This window comes from Heptranchias perlo, unplaced genomic scaffold, assembly GCF_035084215.1.
Source record: "Heptranchias perlo isolate sHepPer1 unplaced genomic scaffold, sHepPer1.hap1 HAP1_SCAFFOLD_1440, whole genome shotgun sequence".
In the NCBI taxonomy this organism is placed as follows: domain Eukaryota; kingdom Metazoa; phylum Chordata; class Chondrichthyes; order Hexanchiformes; family Hexanchidae; genus Heptranchias; species Heptranchias perlo.
Genome location: NW_027138690.1, coordinates 27162 through 38139, shown reverse-complemented (window position 1 = coordinate 38139; position 10978 = coordinate 27162).

The following is a 10978-nucleotide window of genomic DNA, read 5'->3' as shown; positions in this document are numbered from 1 at the left end:
TAAGGCGAGAGGGGCGGGGAAGGCGAGAGGGGCGGGGAAGGCGAGAGGGGCGGGGAAGGCGAGAGGGGCGGGGAAGGCGAGAGGGGCGGGGAAGGCGAGAGGGGCGGGGAAGGCGAGAGGGGCGGGGAAGGCGAGAGGGGCGGGGAAGGGGAGAGGGGCGGGGAAGGGGAGGGGGCGGGGAAGGGGAGGGGGGCGGGGAAGGCGAGAGGGGCGGGGAAGGGGAGAGGGGCGGGGAAGGGGAGAGGGGCGGGGAAGGGGAGAGGGGCGGGGAAGGGGAGAGGGGCGGGGAAGGGGAGAGGGGCGGGGAAGGGGAGAGGGGCGGGGAAGGGGAGAGGGGCGGGGAAGGGGAGAGGGGCGGGGAAGGGGAGAGGGGCGGGGAAGGGGAGAGGGGCGGGGAAGGGGAGAGGGGCGGGGAAGGGGAGAGGGGCGGGGAAGGGGAGAGGGGCGGGGAAGGGGAAGGGGAGAGGGGCGGGGAAGGGGAGAGGGGCGGGGAAGGGGAGAGGGGAGGGGAAGGGGAGAGGGGGCAGAGGGGAGGGAGAGACAGGCAGAGGGAGGTCGAGAGAGACACAGAGGGAGGGGGAGGGAGAGAGAGAGAGAGTTTTGCTCCAGTTGTACAGGGCATTGGTGAGACCACATCTAGAATACTGTGTGCAGTTTTGGTCTCCTTATTTAAGAAAGGACATAATTGCTTTGGAGGTGGTTCAGAGAAGATTCACTCGACTGATTCCTGGGATGAGGGGGTTATCTTATGAGGAAAGGTTGGACAAGTTGGGCCTGTTTACACTGGAGTTTAGAAGAATGAGAGGTGATCTTATTGAAACATATAAGATCCTGAGGGGACGAGAAGGGGTAGATGCTGAGGGGATGTTTCCCCTTGTGGGAGAGACTAGAACTCGGGGCCACAGTTTAAAAATAAGGGGTCTCCCATTTAAGACGGAGATGAGGAGAAATTTTTTCCATCAGGGGGTGGTGAGTCTGTGGAACTCCCTTCCCCAGAGAGCGGGGGAGGCAGGGTCAGTGAATATTTTTAAGGCTGAGTTGGATAGATTCCTGATTAACAAGGGGGTCAAAGGTTATAGTAGGGAGACGGGAAAGTAGGGTTGAGGTCACAATCAGATCAGCCATGATCTTATCAAATGGCGGAGCAGGCTCGAGGGGCCGAATGGCCTACTCCTGCTCTTAATTCGTATCTTCGTATGTATGTTCGACAGGGAGGGAGGGGGAGAGACAGGGAGGGAGGGAGGGAGGGGGGGGGGAGGGAGGGAGGGAGGGGGGGAGGGAGGGAGGGGGGGAGGGAGGGAGGGGGGGAGGGAGGGGGGGAGGGAGGGAGGGGGAGAGAGAGACAGGAGGGAGGGGGAGAGAGAGACAGGGAGGGAGGGGGAGAGAGAGACAGGGAGGGAGGGGGAGAGAGAGAGACAGGGAGGGGGAGAGAGAGACAGGGAGGGGGAGAGAGAAACAGGGAGGGGGAGAGAGAAACAGGGAGGGGGAGAGAGAAACAGGGAGGGGGAGAGAGAAACAGGGAGGGGGAGAGAGAAACAGGGAGGGGGAGAGAGAAACAGGGAGGGGGAGAGAGAAACAGGGAGGGGGAGAGAGAAACAGGGAGGGGGAGAGAGAAACAGGGAGGGGGAGAGAGAAACAGGGAGGGGGAGAGAGAAACAGGGAGGGGGAGAGAGAAACAGGGAGGGGGAGAGAGAAACAGGGAGGGGGAGAGAGAAACAGGGAGGGGGAGAGAGAAACAGGGAGGGGGAGAGAGAAACAGGGAGGGGGAGAGAGAAACAGGGAGGGGGAGAGAGAGAAAGAGAGAGAGAGAAAGAGAAATAGAGAGAAAGAGAAATAGAGAGAGAGAGAACCTAAGAAATAAGAGCAGGAGTAGGCCATTCGGCCCCTCGAGCTTGCTCCACCATTCAATCGGATCATGGCTGATCTTCAACCTCAACTCCACTTTCCTGCCCAATCCCCATATCCCTTGATTCCCCTGGAGTCCAAAAATCTATCCATCTCAGCCCTGAATATACTCAATGACTCAGCATCCACAGCCCTCTGGGGTGCAGAATTCCAAAGATTCACAACCCTCTGAGTGAAGAAATTCCTCCTCATCTCAGTCCTAAATGGCCGACCCCTTATCCTGAGACTATGCCCCCTAGTTCTGGACTCTCCAGCCAGGGGAAACAATCTCTCAGCATTTACCCTGTCAAGCCCCCTCAGAATCTAAGATGTTTCATGATGTGGAGATGCCGGTGATGGACTGGGGTTGACAAATGTAAAGAATCTTACAACACCAGGTGACTCACTCACCTGACGAAGGAGATAATCTCCGAAAGCTTGTGATTTTCAAATAAAATTCTTGGACTATAACCTGGTGTTGTAAGATTCTTTACAGTTATATGTTTCAATGAGATCACCTCTCATTCTTCTAAACTCCAGAGAGTATCGGCCCATTCTACTCAATCTCTCCTCATAGGACAACCCTCTCATCCCAGGAATCAATCTAGTGAACCTTCTCTGCACCGCCTCTAAGGCAAGTATATCCTCCCTTAGATAAGGAGACTAAAACTGTACACAGTACTCCAGGTGAGGTCTCACCCAGGCCCTATGTAATTGTAGTAAGACTTCCTTACTCTTGTACTCCAACCCCCTGCAATAAAGGCCAACATGCCATTTGATTTCCTAATTACTTGCTGTACCTGCATGTTAACTTTTTGTGTTTCTTGTACGAGGACACCCAAATCTCTCTGAACACCAACATTTAATAGTTTCTCACCATTTAAAAAATATTCCGTTTTTCTATTCTTCCTACCAAAGTGAATAACCTCACATTTCCCCACATTATACTCCATCTGCCACCTTCTTGCCCACTCTCTTAACCTGTCTATATCCCTTTGCAGACTCTTTGTGTCCTCCTCACAGCTTACTTTCCCACCTAGCTTTGTATCGTCAGCAAACTTGGATACATTACACTCGGTCCCTTCATCTAAGTCATTAATATATAGATTGTAAATAGCTGAGGCCCAAGCACTGATCCTTGTGGTACCCCACTAGTTACAGCCTGACAACCTGAGAATGACCCGTTTATCTCTACTCTCTGTTTTCTGTCCATTAACCAATCCTCTATCCATGCTAATATATTACCCCCAATCCCATGAGCCCTTATCTTGTGTAACAACCTTTTATGTGGCACCTTATCGAATGCCTTTTGAAAATCCAAATATACTCCATCCACTGGTTCCCCTTTATCTACCCTGCTAGTTACACCCTCAAAAAACTCTAATAAATTTGTCAAACACGATTTCCCTTTCATAAAACCATGTTGACTCTGCCTGATCATATTATGATTTTCTAAGTGTCCTGTTACCACATCCTTAATAATGGATTCCAGCATTTTCCCGACGACTAATGTCAGGCTAACTGGCCTGTAGTTCCCTGTTTTCAGGCTAACTGGCCCGTCGTTCCCTGTTTTCAGGCTAACTGGCCCGTCGTTCCCTGTTTTCAGGCTAACTGGCCCGTAGTTCCCTGTTTCCAGGCTAACTGGCCCGTCGTTCCCTGTTTTCAGGCTAACTGGCCCGTCGTTCCCTGTTTCCAGGCTAACTGGCCCGTAGTTCCCTGTTTCCAGGCTAACTGGCCCGTCGTTCCCTGTTTTCAGGCTAACTGGCCCGTCGTTCCCTGTTTTCAGGCTAACTGGCCCGTCGTTCCCTGTTTTCAGGCTAACTGGCCCGTAGTTCCCTGTTTTCAGGCTAACTGGCCCGTCGTTCCCTGTTTTCAGGCTAACTGGCCCGTAGTTCCCTGTTTTCAAGCTAACTGGCCCGTAGTTCCCTGTTTCCAGGCTAACTGGCCCGTCGTTCCCTGTTTTCAGGCTAACTGGCCCGTCGTTCCCTGTTTCCAGGCTAACTGGCCCGTAGTTCCCTGTTTCCAGGCTAACTGGCCCGTCGTTCCCTGTTTTCAGGCTAACTGGCCCGTCGTTCCCTGTTTTCAGGCTAACTGGCCCGTCGTTCCCTGTTTTCAGGCTAACTGGCCCGTCGTTCCCTGTTTTCAGGCTAACTGGCCCGTAGTTCCCTGTTTTCAGGCTAACTGGCCTGTAGTTCCCTGTTTCCAGGCTAACTGGCCTGTCATTCCCTGTTTTCTCTCTCCTCCTTTCTTGAATAGCGGGGTGACATTTGCTACCTTCCAATCCACGGGGATTTTGGAAGATCACAACCAACACATCCACTATCTCTGCAGCCACCTCTTTTAGAACCCTGGGATGTAGGCCATCAGGTCCAGGGGATTTGTCGGCTTTTAGTCCCATTAGTTTGTCTCATACTTTTACTCGACTGATATTCATTGTTTTAAGTTCCTCACTCTCATTAGCTCCTTGGTTCCCCACTATTTCTGGTCTGTTTTTTGTGACTTCTACTGTGAAGACAGATTCAAAATATTTGTTTAATGTCTCTGCCATTTCCTGATTCCCCATTATAATTTCTCCTGTCTCAGCCTCGACTGGACCAATGTTTACTTTTGCTACTCTCTTCCTTTTTACACACTTGTAGAAACTCTTACAATCTGTTTTATATTTCTTGCTAGTTTACTCTCATATTCTATTTTTTCCCTTTTTATCAATTTTTTGGTCATCCTTTGCTGGTTTCTGAAACTCTCCCAATCCCCAGGCTCATTACTCTTCTTGGCAACATTATAAGCCTCTTCTTTTAATCTAATACTCTCCTTAACTTCTTTTGTTAGCCATGGATGGATCACTTTTCCCGTGGAGTTTTTATTTCTCAATGGAATGTATATTTGTTGAGAATATTGAAATATTACACCCTATAATTTCCCAATCTACCTTTGACAACTCGCCCCTCATACCTACGTAATTGGCTTTAAGTTTAAGACTCCGGCTTCTGACTTAAGTACGTCACCCTCAAACTCAATGTGAAATTCTATCATATTATGATCACTCTTCCCCAGAGGATCCCTTACTGAGAGATTATTAATTAACCCTGTCTCATTACACAATACAAGATCTAAAATAGCCTGTTCCTGGTTGGTTCCACGACGTATTGTTCTAGGAAACTGTCTTGAATGCATTCCATGAACTCATCCTCCAAACTACCTTTGCCGGTTTGATTTGCCCAGTCTATATGAAGATTAAAGTCCCCCACGATTATTGCATTACCTCTGTTACAAGCTCCTATTATTTCTTGATTAATGCTCTGTCCAACGGTATTGCTACTATTAGGGGGCCTGTAAACTACTCTCACCAGTGTTTTAAGACCATAAGAGATAGGAGCAGGAGGAGGCCATTCGGCCCCTCGAGCCTGCTCCGCCATTTAATGAGATCGAGGTTGATCTGATTTTTACCTCAACTCCACTTTCCCGCCCTTTCCCCATATCCTTTGACTCCCTCGCTGATCAAAAATTTCTCTAACTCAGCCTTGAATGTATTCAATGACAGCCTCCACAGCTTTTTGGGGTAAAGAATTCCAAAGATTCACGACCCTCTGGGAGAAGAAATTCCTCCTCATTTCCGTCTTAAACGGGCGACCCCTTATTCTGAGACTATGCCCCTAGTTTTAGATTCCCCCATGAGGGGTAACATCCTCTCAGCATCTGGGAGTGGGACGGGGAATTAAAACGGCGAGTCCCCTCAGAATCTTGTCTGTTTCAATAAGATCTCCTCTCATTCTTCTAAACTCCAATGAGTATAGACCCAACCTGTTCAATCTTTCCTCATAAGACAACCCTTCCATACCCGGAATCAACCGAGTGAACTTTCTCTGAACTGCCTCCAATGCAAGTATGTCCTTCCTTAAATAAGGGCACCTGAACTGTACACAGTACTCCAGGTGTGGTCTCACCAGCACCCTGTACAGTTGGAGCATGACTTCCCTGCTTTTATACTCCATCCCCCGAGAAATAAAGGCCAATATTCCGTTTGCCTTCCGGATTACCTGCTGCACCTGCATGTTGACTTTTTGTGTTTCATGTACGAGGACACCCAGATCCCTCTGTACCGCAGCATTTTGTAATATTTCTCCATTCAAATAATATTTTGCTTTTTTATTTTTCCTCCCAAAGTGGATGACTTCACATTTTCCCACATTATATTCCATCTCCCAAATTTCTGCCCATTCGCTTAACCCGTCAATATCCCTTTGCAGACACTTTGTGTCCTCATCACAACTTGCTTTTCCACCTATCTTTGTATCATCAGCAAATTTGGCCACAAGACACTCTGTTCCTTCATCCAAGTCATTGATATATATTGTAAATAGTTGAGGCCCCAGCACTGAGCCCTGCGGCACCCCACGAGTTATTTTCTGCCCCTTGCTATTTCTTATTTCCACCCAGACTGATTCTACTTCCTGATCCTCCGAGCCGAGATCCTTTCTCACCACAGTCCGTATCTCACCCTTTATTATCAGGGCTACACACCCTCCTTTTCCATTCTGCCTATCTTTTCTAAATTGGAGGGGAAGCAAGAGAGGGAGAAGGGGGGCACGGGGAGCGGGAGAGAGAGATCGAGAGAGATAAAAGCAGAAAATGCTGGAAATCCTCAGCAAGTGAGGCAGCGTCTGTGGAGAAAGAAACAGAGGGAATGTTTCAGGTCAAAGACCTTTGGTCAGGACTGGAAGATGGTAAAGAGTTAAAGTTTTTAAACAAGTCCAGAGGCAGGGAAAGGGGGGGGGGGAGGAAGGAACAAAAGGGAAGGTCTGTGTGATCGGGTCGAGGGTACGAGTGATTAAATAATGAAAGGGACGATGGTGCAAGGCAAGGAGGGTGGGAATGGGACAGGTGAAGAAACAAAAGATTGATCAGAAGGAGCAGAACCATTCCCAGCACCTGCTGACCAATAAAATGGGAGCAGTGGTTCTGATCTGAAGTTATTGAAACCAGTGTTGAGTCCGGAAGGTTGTAAAGTGCCTCATTGAAAGATGAGGTTCTGTTCCTCGAGCTTCCGTTGAGCTTTATTGGACAGGCCGAGGACAGAGAGGTCAGAGTGGGAGTGGGACGGGGAATTAAAACGGCGAGTGACCGGCAGGTCAGGGTCACACTTGTGGACAGAGCAGAGGTGTTCAGCAAAGCGATCAGCCAGTCTGCGTTTGGTCTCCCCGATGTAGAGGAGACCGCACCGTGAGCAGCAAAGTACACGTTGTTTCACCTGGAAGGAGTGTTTGGGGCTCTGGACGGTGGGAAGGGAGGAGGTGAAGGGGCAGGTGTTGTGTCTCCTGTGCTCGAACGGGAAGGTGCCGTGGGGAGGAGAGCGGGCGTTGGGAGTGATGGAAGAGTGGACCAGGGTGTCGCGAGGGAACCGTCCCTTCGGAATGCTGAAAGGGGAGGGGAGGGGAAGATGTGTTTGGCGGTGGGATCGCGCTGGAGGTGGCGGAAATGGCGGAGGATGATACATTGAATGTGGAGGCTGGTGGGGTGGAAGGTGAGGACAAGGGGGTCCCGATCATGGTTCTGGGAGGGAAGGGAAGGGAAGGAGTGAGGGCAGAAGTACAGGAAATCGGACGGACACGGTCGAGGGCCCCGACAACTACAGTGGAGGGGAATCCTCAGTTGAGGAAAAAGGAAGACATATCGGAAGCACTGGTGTGGAAGGTGTCAGAACAGGTGTGACTGAGACTGAGAAACTGGGAGAAGGGAATAGAGTCCTTACAGGAAGCGGGGTGGGAGGAAGTGTAATCAAGGTAGCTGTGGGAGTCGGTGGGCTTATAATAGATATTGGTTGACAGCCTATCCCCAGAAAAAATGGAGATAGAGAAGTCGAGGAAGGGAAGGGGAGAGTCGGAGACGGACCATGTGAAGCCGAGGGAAGGGTGGAGATTGGAAGCAAAGTTGATGAAATTTTCCAGTTTGGGGCGAGAGCAGGAAACGGCACCGATACAGTCATCAATGTACCGGAGAAAGAGGTGAGGGAGGGGACCCGAGTGGGACTGGAACTCGGAATGTTCCACGTATCCCACAAAAAGGCAGTCATCAATGTACCGGAGAAAGAGGTGAGGGAGGGGACCTGAGTCCCACAAAAAGGCAGGTATAGCTCGGACCCATACGGGTTCCCATAGCAACACCTTTTATTTGGAGGAAGTGAGTGGGATCAAAGGAGAAGTTGTTCAAGGTGAGAACAAGTTCAGCCAGGCGGAGGAGGAGGGTGGTGGTGGATGAGGACTGGTTGGGCCTCCATTCAAGGAAGAAGCGGAGGGCCCACAGGCCGCCCTGGTGGGGGAGGGAGGTGCGGAGGGACTGGACGTCCATGGTGAAAAGGAGACGGTTCGGGCCGGGGAACTGGAAACTGTTAAAGTGGCGGAGGGCGTCAGAAGAGTGGCGGATGTAGGTCGGAAGAGACCGGACAAGGGGAGAAAAAATAGAGTCAAGATAGGAGGAAGTAAGTTCCATGGGGCAAGAACAGGCTGAAACGATGGGTCTCCCGGGGGGAAGAGAGAGGCAGACGGAGGCCGAGGCAGAGAGAGAGAGACAGACACATTACTACAATCGATGAACCAGCTGGACAGTCTGGAGCAGAATGTGGTCACTCAGCTGTGTTTAAATCTTTAACTGAGTCCTGGGCCAGAGACAGGCTGCATTCAAACTGAGCCCTGAGGGATTAACAGTGAGCAGTGGGGTCATGGACAACGAAGGTGGGGGGGGGGGCAGGGGTGACCAGCAGGAGGGACCGTCCCCCCATTCCCAGGGATCTCGGGCCAGGAAAGATCCCTCGACACTGTCCCATCAAACACTCCCAGGGCAGGTACAGGGTTAGATACAGAGTAAAGATCCCTCTACACTGTCCCATCAAACACTCCCAGGGCAGGTACAGCAGGGGTTAGATACAGAGTAAAGATCCCTCGACACTGTCCCATCAAACACTCCCAGGGCAGGTACAGCAGGGGTTAGATACAGAGTAAAGCTCCCTCTACACTGTCCCATCAAACACTCCCAGGGCAGGTACAGGGTTAGATACAGAGTAAAGATCCCTCGACACTGTCCCATCAAACACTCCCAGGGCAGGTACAGGGTTAGATACAGAGTAAAGCTCCCTCTACACTGTCCCATCAAACACTCCCAGGGCAGGTACAGGGTTAGATACAGAGTAAAGATCCCTCGACACTGTCCCATCAAACACTCCCAGGGTCAGGTACAGGGTTAGATACAGAGTAAAGATCCCTCGACACTGTCCCATCAAACACTCCCAGGGCAGGTACAGCAGGGGTTAGATACAGAGTAAAGCTCCCTCTACACTGTCCCATCAAACACTCCCAGGGCAGGTACAGGGTTAGATACAGAGTAAAGATCCCTCGACACTGTCCCATCAAACACTCCCAGGGCAGGTACAGGGTTAGATACAGAGTAAAGCTCCCTCTACACTGTCCCATCAAACACTCCCAGGGTCAGGTACAGGGCTAGATACAGAGTAAAGCTCCCTCTACACTGTCCCATCAAACACTCCCAGGGCAGGTACAGGGTTAGATACAGAGTAAAGCTCCCTCTACACTGTCCCATCAAACACTCCCAGGGCAGGTACAGGGTTAGATACAGAGTAAAGCTCCCTCTACACTGTCCCATCAAACACTCCCAGGGTCAGGTACAGGGTTAGATACAGAGTAAAGCTCCCTCTACACTGTCCCATCAAACACTCCCAGGGCAGGTACAGGGTTAGATACAGAGTAAAGCTCCCTCTACACTGTCCCATCAAACACTCCCAGGGTCAGGTACAGGGTTAGATACAGAGTAAAGCTCCCTCCACACTGTCCCGTCAAACACTCCCAGGGTCAGGTACAGGGTTAGATACAGAGTAAAGCTCCCTCTGCACTGTCCCATCAAACACTCCCAGGGTCAGGTACAGGGTTAGATACAGAGTAAAGCTCCCTCTACACTGTCCCATCAAACACTCCCAGGGTCAGGTACAGGGTTAGATACAGAGTAAAGCTCCCTCTACACTGTCCCATCAAACACTCCCAGGGTCAGGTACAGGGTTAGATACAGAGTAAAGCTCCCTCCACACTGTCCCGTCAAACACTCCCAGGGTCAGGTACAGGGTTAGATACAGAGTAAAGCTCCCTCTGCACTGTCCCATCAAACACTCCCAGGGTCAGGTACAGGGTTAGATACAGAGTAAAGCTCCCTCTACACTGTCCCATCAAACACTCCCAGGGCAGGTACAGGGTTAGATACAGAGTAAAGCTCCCTCTACACTGTCCCGTCAAACACTCCCAGGGCAGGTACAGGGTTAGATACAGAGTAAAGCTCCCTCTGCACTGTCCCATCAAACACTCCCAGGGTCAGGTACAGGGTTAGATACAGAGTAAAGCTCCCTCTACACTGTCCCATCAAACACTCCCAGCGTCAGGTACAGGGTTAGATACAGAGTAAAGCTCCCTCTACACTGTCCCATCAAACACTCCCAGGGTCAGGTACAGGGTTAGATACAGAGTAAAGCTCCCTCTACACTGTCCCATCAAACACTCCCAGGGCAGGTACAGGGTTAGATACAGAGTAAAGCTCCCTCTACACTGTCCCATCAAACACTCCCAGGGCAGGTACAGGGTTAGATACAGAGTAAAGCTCCCTCTACGCTGTCCCGTCAAACACTCCCAGGGCAGGTACAGGGCTAGATACAGAGTAAAGCTCCCTCTACACTGTCCTATCAAACACTCCCAGGGCAGGTACAGGGTTAGATACAGAGTAAAGCTCCCTCCACACTGTCCCATCAAACACTCCCAGGGTCAGGTACAGGGTTAGATACAGAGTAAAGCTCCCTCTACACTGTCCCATCAAACACTCCCAGGGCAGGTACAGGGTTAGATACAGAGTAAAGCTCCCTCTACACTGTCCCATCAAACACTCCCAGGGCAGGTACAGGGTTAGATACAGAGTAAAGCTCCCTCTACACTGTCCCATCAAACACTCCCAGGGCAGGTACAGGGTTAGATACAGAGTAAAGCTCCCTCGACACTGTCCCGTCAAACACTCCCAGGGCAGGTACAGGGTTAGATACAGAGTAAAG